Source organism: Leucopleurus acutus, assembly GCF_964270905.1.
Source record: "Leucopleurus acutus genome assembly, chromosome: 10".
Taxonomy (NCBI): domain Eukaryota; kingdom Metazoa; phylum Chordata; class Mammalia; order Artiodactyla; family Delphinidae; genus Leucopleurus; species Leucopleurus acutus.
The window spans coordinates 64,533,396-64,545,448 of NC_139153.1; the positions used below are offsets into that span (position 1 = coordinate 64,533,396).

The 12,053-nt window shown below is 41.2% G+C and overlaps 1 protein-coding gene and 1 pseudogene across 2 annotated transcripts in view; both read left to right on the top strand.

Annotated features, from left to right (window-relative positions):
- RPS18 (ribosomal protein S18) overlaps nucleotides 1-12,053 on the top strand; it is a 148,655-nt gene that overhangs the window by 10,283 nt on the left and 126,319 nt on the right. The gene's annotated exons all lie outside the window — the stretch shown is intronic.
- Nucleotides 1,862-3,219, top strand: LOC309967755 (polypeptide N-acetylgalactosaminyltransferase 1-like; annotated as a pseudogene). Its single transcript has one exon. The product of its transcript is annotated as a polypeptide N-acetylgalactosaminyltransferase 1-like (transcript).

The following is a 12,053-nucleotide window of genomic DNA, read 5'->3' on the forward strand; positions in this document are numbered from 1 at the left end:
ACTGATCTAGACGTCAAACTGCTCAGTCAGGAGGTGTGGCAGTGAAGATATAAAGGCAAGGCCCTTGCCTTGTCTTTGAATCTTGCTTTATCAGTGCAGTTAGCTCGTGGTGCAGTTACTGGGCTGATTTGCTCTAAGATGAAGGCATGACAGTCTTCCAGATGATTCTTTCTAATTGCACCCAAATGTGTGCACCCCAGTCCAGCCCTGCCAGCCTTGCTCTTGGATTCTCTCAGCACTATCCTGACTGAAAAGCCCTGCTTCCCTGAGGGGTTCCCAGGACAAGAATCAAACAAAGCTGGTGGGAGTTACTCTCTGAGGCTGGCCAAGAGTAACACAGGGGAGGACTTGCTGATCAATGAGAAAAGGACTCCCAGAGAGCCAGGAAGGGGACTGGGAATGGTAGATGGAACTGCTATATGATGATTCCATGATCTCCGTCTTTGCTTCTTTCCCCTTTCCTGGATCGTCACCCTAGTTCAAGCTCTGCAGAATCCCACTAGCAGGTCTTGCTGTCCCCATAGTTTACATTCTGGGAGCAGGAAAAGGGGTGACATTAGACAACAGATCACAGTTTTTAATAAAAATTATAAGTTTTAGCAGTGCAATATGCAAAGATCTGTAAAGAATTTAGGAGGGTTCTGATCTGAGAGATTCCTGAGAACTGTTCAGATATATCTGGGAAGGATGAGTAGTGTTTGTGTCAGGGAGGGCGGGAGTGAGCACTGCCAGCAGAAGAAAGTGATGATAGTTCCGTGGTGGTCTAGTGGTTAGGATTCCGGCCTTCCACTGCCGTGGCCTGGTTCAATAACTGGTCAGGGAACTGAGATCCTGCAAGCCATGCAGCATGACTCAAAAAAAAGAAAGGCGCGGCGAACGGCGGCCCGAGAGTAGCGCCCGCGCTGCGGCCCGCGGGACCGCACCGCGACCGCCCGGGCCGGCCCCGAGGAGCGCCCGCCGCCGCGCGCGGACCGAGGAGATGTGGGACATGAGGATTTGGGATATGAATTCATTTGAAAAACCACTTTGGGGTTATGAACGTGATTTCTGATGAAACTGGATTGGAATAATTTTCATGATCTTTGTATATTTTTATATATATATATATATATTTTTTAATTTTGCATTTGACTTAAAGTGCCATGAGAAAATTTGCATATTGCAAGGTGGTCCTAGCCACCTCCTTGATTTGGGTACTCTTGGATATGTTCCTGCTGCTTTACTTCAGTGAATGCAACAAATGTGATGAAAAAAAAGAGAGAGGACTTCCTGCTGGGGATGTTCTAGAGCCAGTACAAAAGCCTCATGAAGGTCCTGGAGAAATGGGGAAACCAGTCGTCATTCCTAAAGAGGATCAAGAAAAGATGAAAGAGATGTTTAAAATCAATCAGTTCAATTTAATGCCAAGTGAGACGATTGCACTCAACAGATCTTTACCAGATGTTAGGTTAGAAGGGTGTAAAACAAAGGTGTATGCAGGTAATCTTCCTACCACAAGTGTGGTGATTGTTTTCCATAATGAGGCTTGGAGCACACTTCTGCGAACTGTCCATAGTGTCATTAATCGCTCACCAAGACACATGCTAGAAGAAATTGTTCTAGTAGATGATGCCAGTGAAAGAGACATTTTTTTTTTTTTTTTTTTTTTTTTTTTGCGGTACGCGGGCCTCTCACTGTTGTGGCCTCTCCCGTTGTGGAGCACAGGCTCCGGACGCGCAGGCTCAGCAGCCATGGCTCACGGGCCCAGCCGCTCCGCGGCATGTGGGATCTTCCCAGACTGGGGCACGAACCTGTGTCCCCTGCATCGGCAGGCGGACTCTCAACCACTGCGCCACCAGGGAAGCCCGAAAGAGACTTTTTGAAAAGACCTCTAGAGAGTTATGTGAAAAAATTAAAAGTACCAGTTCACGTAATTCGAATGGAGCAACGTTCTGGATTGATCAGAGCTAGGTTAAAAGGAGCTGCAGTGTCTAAAGGCCAAGTGATCACCTTTTTAGATGCTCACTGTGAATGTACAGTGGGGTGACTGGAGCCTCTCTTAGCCAGGATCAAACATGACAGGAAGACAGTGGTCTGTCCTATCATTGATGTGATCAGTGATGATACTTTTGAGTACATGGCAGGACCTATGGTGGATTCAACTGGAAGCTCAACTTTCGCTGGTATCCTGTTCCCCAAAGAGAAATGGACAGAAGGAAAGGTGATCGAACTCTTCCTGTGAGAACACCTACAATGGCAGGAGGCCTTTTTTCAATAGACAGAGATTACTTTCAGGAAACTGGAACATATGATGCTGGAATGGATATTTGGGGAGGAGAAAACCTAGAAACTTCCTTTAGGAGTTGGCAGTGTGGAGGAACTTTGGAGATTGTCACTTGCTCACATGTTGGACATGTGTTTCGGAAAGCTACACCCTACACGTTTCCAGGAGGCACAGGGCAGATTATCAATAAAAATAACAGACGACTTGCAGAAGGGTGGATGGATGAATTCAAGAATTTCTTCTATATAATTTCTCCAGGTGTTACAAAGGTAGATTATGGAGATATATCATCAAGACTTGGTCTAAGACACAAACTCCAATGCAGACCTTTCTCTTGGTACCTAGAGAATATTTATCCCGATTCTCAGATTCCACGTCACTATTTCTCTTTGGGAAAGATACGAAATGTGGAAAGTGTCTAGATAACATGGCTAGAAAAGAGAATGAAAAAGTTGGAATTTTTAGCTGTCACGGTATGGGAGGTAATCAGGTTTTCTCTTACACTGCCAACAAAGAAATTAAAACAGATGACCTTTGCTTGAATGTCTCCAAACTTAATGGCCCAGTCACAATGCTCACATGCCACCACCTAAAAGGCAACCAACTTTGGGAGTATGATCCGGTGAAACTAACCCTGCAGCATGTGAACAGTAATCAGTGCCTGGATAAAGCCACAGAAGAGGACAGCCAGGTGCCCAGCATTAGAGACTGCAATGGAAGCCGGTCCCAGCAGTGGCTTCTTTGAAATGTAACCCTTCCAGAAATATTCTGAGACCAAATTTACAAAAAAAGAAAAAAATAAGGATTGACTGGGCTACCTCAGCATACATTTCTGCCACATTCTTAAGTAGCAAAAAAGGAAAAGTGCTTTCCTCCTGCAGGATGTAAGGTTTATCAGCCATTAAAACTTAAACTGCTCTCTCTTTCACTAGCTGTGAACCGGCCTTCCTGTCCAAGGACGTGAAACTACATAGTAGCGAGATTGTGCACACTGATGTTTACAAGATTAAGAGTCTTTCATCAAGAATCATTGTAAAGAATATTCAGACTGAAACAATCTACGAAATGTGCTTTCCAGAGAGCAGCACCTTTTATGGTTTGCTTGCACATCAGTCATTTCTGCTGAATGTGCTGTTATAATGAAGAGATGTCCAAGATTTTTTTTTCTGATTAGAACTGGTACCCAGTATATTAAATATTGATATAAAAATAAATGAAAAAGAACTGGAACCAGATTCAGAATCATGAAAACATTTTTACAACAATTTAAAAAACTATATTAAACAGGGTTTAAAGGAAATTAAAACAGAACTATGAGAAGTACAATTTGTTATAGTATAGTATCAAATTTCTATATAGATTTTATACCTCAGTGGGGGAAAATAACTGATTCCAATGACATTTCATTCTGTTTCATCTGTGATAGTCATGGACGCTTATTTTTTCCTTGGGGTGCTGAAATTGAGCTGAAAAAGTGGCTCCTTGAACGTAGTTTTAATTGCTTTCTACAGTTTTTTTTTAAATTTGGTTTGTGGGCTGTTGGAATTGTAATTTTTAATTGCCTTCAAAAAATGGAGATTTAAAATAATGTGTGGTTTCACTGAACAAGTTTGATATCTCAGTTGCTCTTGGGTCAGCTGGCTTATAGACTTTCTCTCACACACAGATTTCTTATTAGATTTTCAACTTCCTAACTCGATTCAACTGATTATGTTTAATACCCAAGATTCATACTACTGTACTACAGATTTGTTTTCACAGCGATAAATCTTCTTTCTTTGTTTATGATTCCACTCAATAGACGGCCTGCAGAAGTGATTTATTATTTGGGTATTTGGAGATGATACGTTTGATGGTTTTTTGGAAAAAACTTTTTTCACTCCATACTCAGATGTGCTTCATTGTCAAGTGCATATTTAGATTAGGTTCTTGAATTGTAATGTTGATCTGCTGCTTTTTTTTTTTAATAAAATTTGACTGAAAATGAAAAAAAAAGAAAAAAAAAACAGTGATGGTAACTGTCTGAGAGCAGGTGGTGCTGAAGCAGCAGAAAAGGATGCGTGCTTCCAGATAAAGCCAGAAAGTTGGGAAAAGCTAGATCAAGGAGATCACCTAGGCCACAGTAAGAATCTGAATTTTCATCCTGAAGACTTTTAATAATAGCTCTCATCTATTGAGCACTTACTGTGTACCAAGCAGTGTACTAAAAACAAACTGTAAACTCATTTGGTCCTCATTATGGTCCTTTGAGGTAAATCTCTTTTTCTTTTAATTATTTATTTTTATTTTTGGCTGCATTGGGTCTTCGTTGCTGCGCACAGGCTTTCTCTAGTTGCAGTGAGCGGGGGCTACTCTTCATTGCGGTGGGCCGGCTTCTCATTGCGGTGGCTTCTCTTGTACGGAGCACCAGCTCTAGGTGGGCGGGCTTAGTTGCTTCACCGCATGTGGGATCTTCCCGGACCAGGGATCAAACCCGTGTCCCCTGAATTGGCAAGCGGATTCTTAACCACTGCGCCACCAGGAAAGTCCCTGAGGTAATTATCTCCATGTAACAGATGAAGACCTGAGGCAGAGAGTGAAGGAATTTGCCCAAAATCGCAACACAGCCAGCGAGTGCTGGAACTGGGATTTGAACCCAGCAATCTGGCTCCAGGAACTGCTACACTAAGAATTCCAGTACTGTGGTCTGGTGGGAAGCTAGGAGATATACCTACTTGGAAGAAATTGCAGTGGGAAGAGTCACACTGGGTTAGCGGGGCATTGAGAATGAATGCAGAGTGACACTTTAGAAAGCATCGGCGGTGGTGGGTCCCAGCAAGTGAGCATAGTGGTTTGCAATGGAACTATGAAAAGTTCCATAATGAAAAGACGTGGGTAGATTTGAAAACTATGTAGGAAATAAAATGGATGGGACTATTCTCTGAAAGTTCTTATTTTATCTTCACATACCAAAGGAAGAGCAGAGGGGTGTGTGTGTGTGTGTGTGTGTGTGTGTGTGTGTGTGTGTGTATCCCTCAGAGCTTTCCAGTAGTGGAAGTTTGATGGTTCCTTGACTAAAGGAATGCCACCTGGCTGACTGTCAGGTTTAAATGCAGCCGCCGCGAGGCTCGCCTAAGGGGCAGGAGTCCTAAGGCCCGTGTTAATCGCCACGGAGGGTCTTTGGCGCCACCTGGTGAGCATATTACCAATGACAGCCTCCTGAATCTCCGTTCTAGATATTTTTGTGCCCACCCTCTCATCTTTTGTTTTTCATTTTTTTGTCTGCGCTGTGGGGCTTGTGGGATCTTAGTTCCCCTACGAGGGATTGAACCCGAGCCCTCGGCAGTGAAAGCGCGGAGTCCTAATCTCTGGACCACAAGGGAATTGCCTCCATCCTCCGACGTTTAGGTCTTTCTTGCCTTCTTACCTCCAGCTTCAGCTCTTGAAACATGAGCCTTCACTTTTCTGACCCAGAGACCATTATCTCCCTTTACCTCTGAAGCATCCCTGGTTCTTTGATACCCCAGTTCCTAGCGCTCATCCTCTGTAGACAGCCCCTCTTGGTCGGCTTCTCTGGAGTCCCTGCCTCAGCCTTCCATGAGATGTTTGTCATGTTACCGTCCTTGCCCTCTTCTCCTTATTTGCACAGTATTTCTAAGCAATTTCATCCATTCCTCTGGAGGCAACTCCCACTCATAAAATCTATCTCTTGTCTAGACCTTGCTCCAGAGTTCCAAATCTGTTTTTCAGGGACCTCATAGCAATGTCCCATAGGCCCCTGGCACTCAATGCATACCCAGAAAAGATCCTGTCTTTTCCCCCAAACATTTCCCTCTGTGAGTTATCCGTTTATGTAACAAGCATTCGTACAGAACTCATTAATGTGCCAGACATTTAGAATGCCTTTAAAATTAAGTCCTCATAGGGAATTCCCTGACGGCCCAGTGGTTAGGACTCCACGCTTTCACCGCCTTGGGCCCGGGTTCGATCCCTGGTCGCGGAACTAAGATCCCGCAAGCTGTGCTGCACAGCCGAAAAAAAAAAGTAAGCCCTCATAATACTCCTACGAAGTAGATACCCATCACCGTTTCACAGATGAGAAAACTGAGGCTCAGAACCATGCTGTTCTACAGCGGATAAGTAGCAGAACCAGTATTGCTAAGGTATCATTACCTTCCCTGGTGACCTGCCTGCTGGTCTCACCCTTGCTCTCCGCTTCTCTGCTCAGCCATTGAGCCCTCCTGAGCCTTCTTCTTCTCTCCTTTCAGTGCCCCCACCACCCCGGCTGGACTGTCACAACTCTCTTCTTCCTAGTCTTTTTTTTTTTTTTTTTTTTTTGCCGCAGCACATGGCATGTGGGATCTTAGTTCCGCCAGCAGGGATCAACCCACGCCGAGTTCTAACCACTGGACCGCTGGGGAATTCCCCTCTTTCTAGTCTTCTAGCCACAGTCCCATTTCCATGGAATCCATCCCCCACACTGTTGCTGCCAGGGAGATCATTTAGAAAAGAAATCTGGTCATGTTGCTTATTACCTTTAAGGATTAAACTCCTTTGCAAGGCCTCTCTCTAGCCCTTGTCACCTCTATAAGGTTATATCCATCATCCACCCTTCCTTGAACCCTGTGCTCAACTCGGAGCTGAAGAGAGGCCTTCCCGGATTCTCCCATACTGTTTATTGCCACTGGACCTTGGCACGTGCTGTTCTCTCTGCCTGAAATATGCTCTTTCCCCCATCAGCAAATCCTACACAATCTCCTACATAGTGTTAACTCCACTATGAAGACTTTTTTTTTCTTAATTAATTTATTTATTTTTGCCTGCGTTGGGTCTTCGTTGCTGCCCGTAGGCTTTCTCTAGTTGCTGCGAGCGGGGGCTATTCTCTGCGGTGCGCGGGCTTCTCATTGCGATGGCGGAGCACGGGCTCTAGGCGCATGGGCTCTAGGTGCACGGGCTTCAGTAGTTCTGGCTCGTGGGCTCTAGAGCCCAGGCTCAGTAGTTGTGGCGCACGGGCTTAATTGCTCCACGGCATGTGGGATCTTCCCGAACCAGGGCTCAAACCAGTGTCCCCTTCATTAGCAGGCAGATTCTTAACCACTGCACCACCAGGGAAGTCCTATCATGGGCACTTTTCATAGTGACCTCTTTAGTCCACAGAACATCCCTGTCGCATATGTATTGTTCCTATTTTAGAGATGAGGAAATAGTAACTATGTGTATAAGATCGTAGAGCTGGTGAGACCGTGTAGTGCTGATTTCAAAGTTTATATTCTTTCTTCTATGCCCAGAGTTTCCGGTTATATTATAGATATGAGCAAAAAAGGAATTCAGAAGTGAAATTTTTGTTAACTCCACCAACCGGAACTGAAGAATAAGGAGATACATACACACACACACACACGCACATGGACAAACACACGTTTGTCTATCTATCATCTATTGATCTATCAACATCTTTTTTTTTTACATCTTTTTTTTTAAATAGATCTTTATTGGAATATAATTGCCTCACAGTACTCTGTTAGTTTCTGTTTCACTACAAAGTGAATCAGCCATATGCATACATATGTCCCCATATCCCCTCCCTCTTGAGCCTCCCTCCCGTCCTCTCTAGGTCATCGCAAAACACCAAGCCGATCTCCCTGTGCTATGCTGCTGCTTCCCACCAGCCAACTATTTTACATCCGGTAGTGTATATATGTCAATGCTACTCTGACTTCACCCCAGCTTTGCCCTCCCACCCCATGTCCTCAAGTCCATTTTCTATGTCTACCTCTTTATTCCTGCCCTGCAACTAGGTTCATCAGTACCTTTTTTTTTTTTTTTAGATTCCATATATATGTGTTAGCATATGGTATTTGTTTTTCTTTCTGACTTACTTCACTCTGTATGACAGACTCTAGGTCCATCTACCTCACTACAAATAACTCAATTCCATTTCTTTTTATGGCTGAGTAATATTCCATTGTAGATATGTGTCACATCTTCTTTATCCATTCATCTGTCAGTGGACATTTAAGTTTGTTCGATGTCTGTCTATTGTAAATAGTGCTGCAATGAACATTGTCTTGCATGTCTCTTTTTGAATTATGGTTTTCTCAGGGTATATTCCCAGTAGTGGGATTGCTGGGTCATATGGTTGTTCTATTTTTAGTTTTTTAAGGAAACTCCATACCGTTTTCCATAGTGGTTGTATCAATTTACATTCCCACCAACAGTGCAAGAGGGTTCCCTTTTCACCACACCCTTTCCAGCATTTATTGTTCCTAGATTTTTTGATAATGATAATGGCCATTCTGACCGGTGTGTGGTGATACCTCATTGTAGTTTTGATTTGCATTTCTCTAATAATTAGTGATATTGAGCATGAAATGTCTATTTAGGTCTTCCACCCATTTTTTAACTGGATTGCTTGTTTTTTTTATATTGAGCTCCACATGCTGTTTGTATATTTTGGAGATTAATCCTTTGTTGTTTCATTTGCAAATATTTTCTCCCATTCTGAGGGTTGTCTTTTTGTCTTGTTTTTGGTTTCCTTTTTGTGCAAAAGCTTTTAAGTTTAATTAAGTCCCATTTGTTTATTTTTGTTTTTATTTCCATTACTCTAGGAGGTGGATCAAAAAAGCTCTTGCTGTGGTTTATGTCAAAGAGTGTTTCCCTCTAAGAGTTTTAATGGTGTCTGGTCTTACATTTAAGTCTTTAATCCATCTGGAGTTTATTTTTGTGTATGGTATTAGGTAGTGTTCTAATTTCATTCTTTTACATGTAGTTGTCTAGTTTTCCCAGCACCACTTATTGAAGAGGCTGTCTTTTCTACATTGTATGTTCTTGCCTCCTTTGTCATAAATTAGGTGCCCATATGTACGTGGGTTTATCTCTGGGCATTCTATCCTGTACCAGTGTTCTATATTTCTGTTTTTGTGCCAGTACCATACTGTCTTGATTACTGTAGCTTTGTGGCATAGTTTGAAGTCAGGGAGGCTGATTCCCCCAGCTCCATTTTTCTTTCTCAAGATTGCTTTGGTTATTCGGGATCTTTTGTGTTTCCATACGAATTGTAAAATTTTTTGTTCTAATTCTGTGAAGAATGCCATTGGTAGTTTGATAGGGATTGAATCTGTAGATTGCTTTGGGTAGTATACTTATTTTCACAATATTGATTCTTCCAATCCAAGAACATGGTATATTTCTCCATCTGTTTATGTCATCTTTGATTTCTTTCTTCAGTGTTTTATAGTTTTCTGAGTACAAGTCTTTCGCCTCCATAGGCAGGTTTATCCCTAGGTATTTTATTCTTTTTGTTGCAGTGGTAAATGGGAGTGTTTCCTTAATTTCTCTTTCTGAGTTTTCATTGTTGGTGTATAGGAATGTCAGAGATTTATGTGAATTTTGTATCCTGCAACCTTACCAAATTCGTTGATTAGTTCTAGTAGTTTTCTGGTGGCATCTTTAGGATTTTCTGTGTATAGTATCATGTCATTGGCAAACAGTGACAGTTTTACTTCTTTTCTGATTTGGATTCCTTTTATTTCTTTTTCTTCTCTGATCGCTGTGGCTAGGACTTCCAAAACTATGTTGAATTACAGTGACGAGAGTGGACATCCTTGTCTTGTTCCTGATCTTAGCGGAAATACTTTCAGTTTTTCACCATTGAGAACGATGTTGGCTGTGGGTTTGTCAAATATGGCCTTTATTATGTTGAGGTAGGTTCTCTCTATGCCCATTTTCTGGAGAGTTTTTATCATAAATGGGTGTTGAATTTTGTCAAAAGGTTTTTCTGCATCTATTGAGATGATCATATGGTTTTTATTCCTTAATTTGTTAATGTGGTGTATCACATTGATTGATTTGCGCATATTGAAGAATCCTTGCATCTCTGGGTTAAATCCCACTTGATCATGGTGTATGATCCTTTTAATGTGCTGTTGGATTCTGTTTGCTAGTATTTTCAGGATTTTTGCATATATGTTCATCAGTGATATTGGTCTATAATTTTCCTTTTTTGTGACTTTTTTTCTCGTTTTGATAACAGGGTGATGGTGGCTTCATAGAATGAATTTGGGAGTGTTTCTCCCACTGCAATTTTTTGGAAGAGTTTGAGAAGGATCAGTGTTAGCTCTTCTCTAAATGTTTGATAGAATTTTCCTGTGAAGCCATCTGGTCCTGGATTTTTGTTTGTTGGAAAGTTTTTAATTACGGTTTCAATTTCATTACCTGTGACAGGTCTGTTTATATTTTTTAATTCTTCCTGGTTCAGTCTGGGAAAATTGTACCTTTCCAAGAATTTGTTCATTTCTTCGTGGTTGTCCATTTTATTGGCATCTAGTTGTTTGTAGCGGTCTCTTATAATCCTTTGTATTTCTGTAGTGTCAGCTGTGATTTCTCCTTTTTCATTTCTAATTTTATTGATTTGTGTCCTCTCCCTTTTTTTCTTGATGAGTCTGGCTAAGGGTTTATCAATTCTGTTTATCTTCTCAAAGAACCAGCTTTTAGTTTTATTGATCTTTGCTATTGTTTTCTTCATTTCTATTTCATTTATTTCTGCTCTGATTTTTACGATTTATTTCCTTCTACTGACTTTTGTTTTCTTTGTTCTTCTTTCTCTAGTTTTTTTAAGTGTAGGGTTAGATTGTTTATTTGAGATTTTTCTTGTTTCTTGAGGTGAGATTGTATTGCTATAAACTTCCCTCTTAGAACTGCTTTTGCTGTCTCCCATAGGTTTTGGGTCATCGTGTTTTCATTGTCATTTGCTTCCATGTATTTTTTAATTTCTTCTTTGATTTCTTCAGTTATCTCTTGGTTATTTAGTAGTGCACTGTTTAACCTCCATGTATTTGTGTTTTTTACAGATTTTTTTCCTGTAATTGATTTCCAGTCTCATAGTGTTGTGGCCAGAAAAAGTGCTTAATATGATTTCAATTTTCTTAAATTTACCAAGGCTTGATTTGTGACCCAAGATGTGATCTGTCCTGGAAAATGTTCCATGTGCACTTGAGAAGAAAGTGTATTTTGCCACTTTTGTGTGAAATGTTCTATAAATATCTATTAGATCTATCTGGTCTCTTGAGTCATTTAGAGCTTGTGTTTTCTTATTTATTTTGTTTGGATGATCTGTCCACTGGTGTAAGTGGGGTGTTAAAGTCCCTTACTATTATTGTGTTACTGTCGATTTCTCCTTTCATGGTTGTTAGCATTTGCCTTATGTATTAAGGTGTTCCTATGTTGGGTGCATAAACATTTATAATTGTTATATCTTCTTCTTGGATTGATCCTTTGATCATTATGTAGTGTCCCTCCTTATCTCTTGTAACAGTCTTTATTTTAAAGTCTATTTTATCTGCTACAAGTAATGCTACTCCAGCTTTCTTTTGATTTCCATTTGCATGGAATATCTTTTTCCATCCCTTCACTTTCAGTCTGTATGTGTCCCTACGTCTGAAGTGGGTCTCTTGTAGACAGCATATATATGGGTCTTGTTTTTGTATCCATTCAGCCAGTCTGTGTCTTTTGGTTGGGGCATTTAATCCATTTACATTCAAGGTTATTATCGATATGTATGTTCCTATTACCATTTTCTTAATTGTTTTGAGTTTGTTTTTGTGGGTCCTTTTCTTCTCTTGTGTTTCCTGCTTAGAGACGTTTCTTTAGCATTTGTTGTAGTGCTGGATTGGTGGTGCTGAATTCTCTTAGCTTTTGCTTGTCTGAAAAGCTTTTGACTTCTCCACCAAATATGAAAGAGATCCTTGCTGGATAGAGTAATCTTGGTTGTAGGTTTTTCTTTCATCACTTTAAGTATATCCTGCCACTCCCT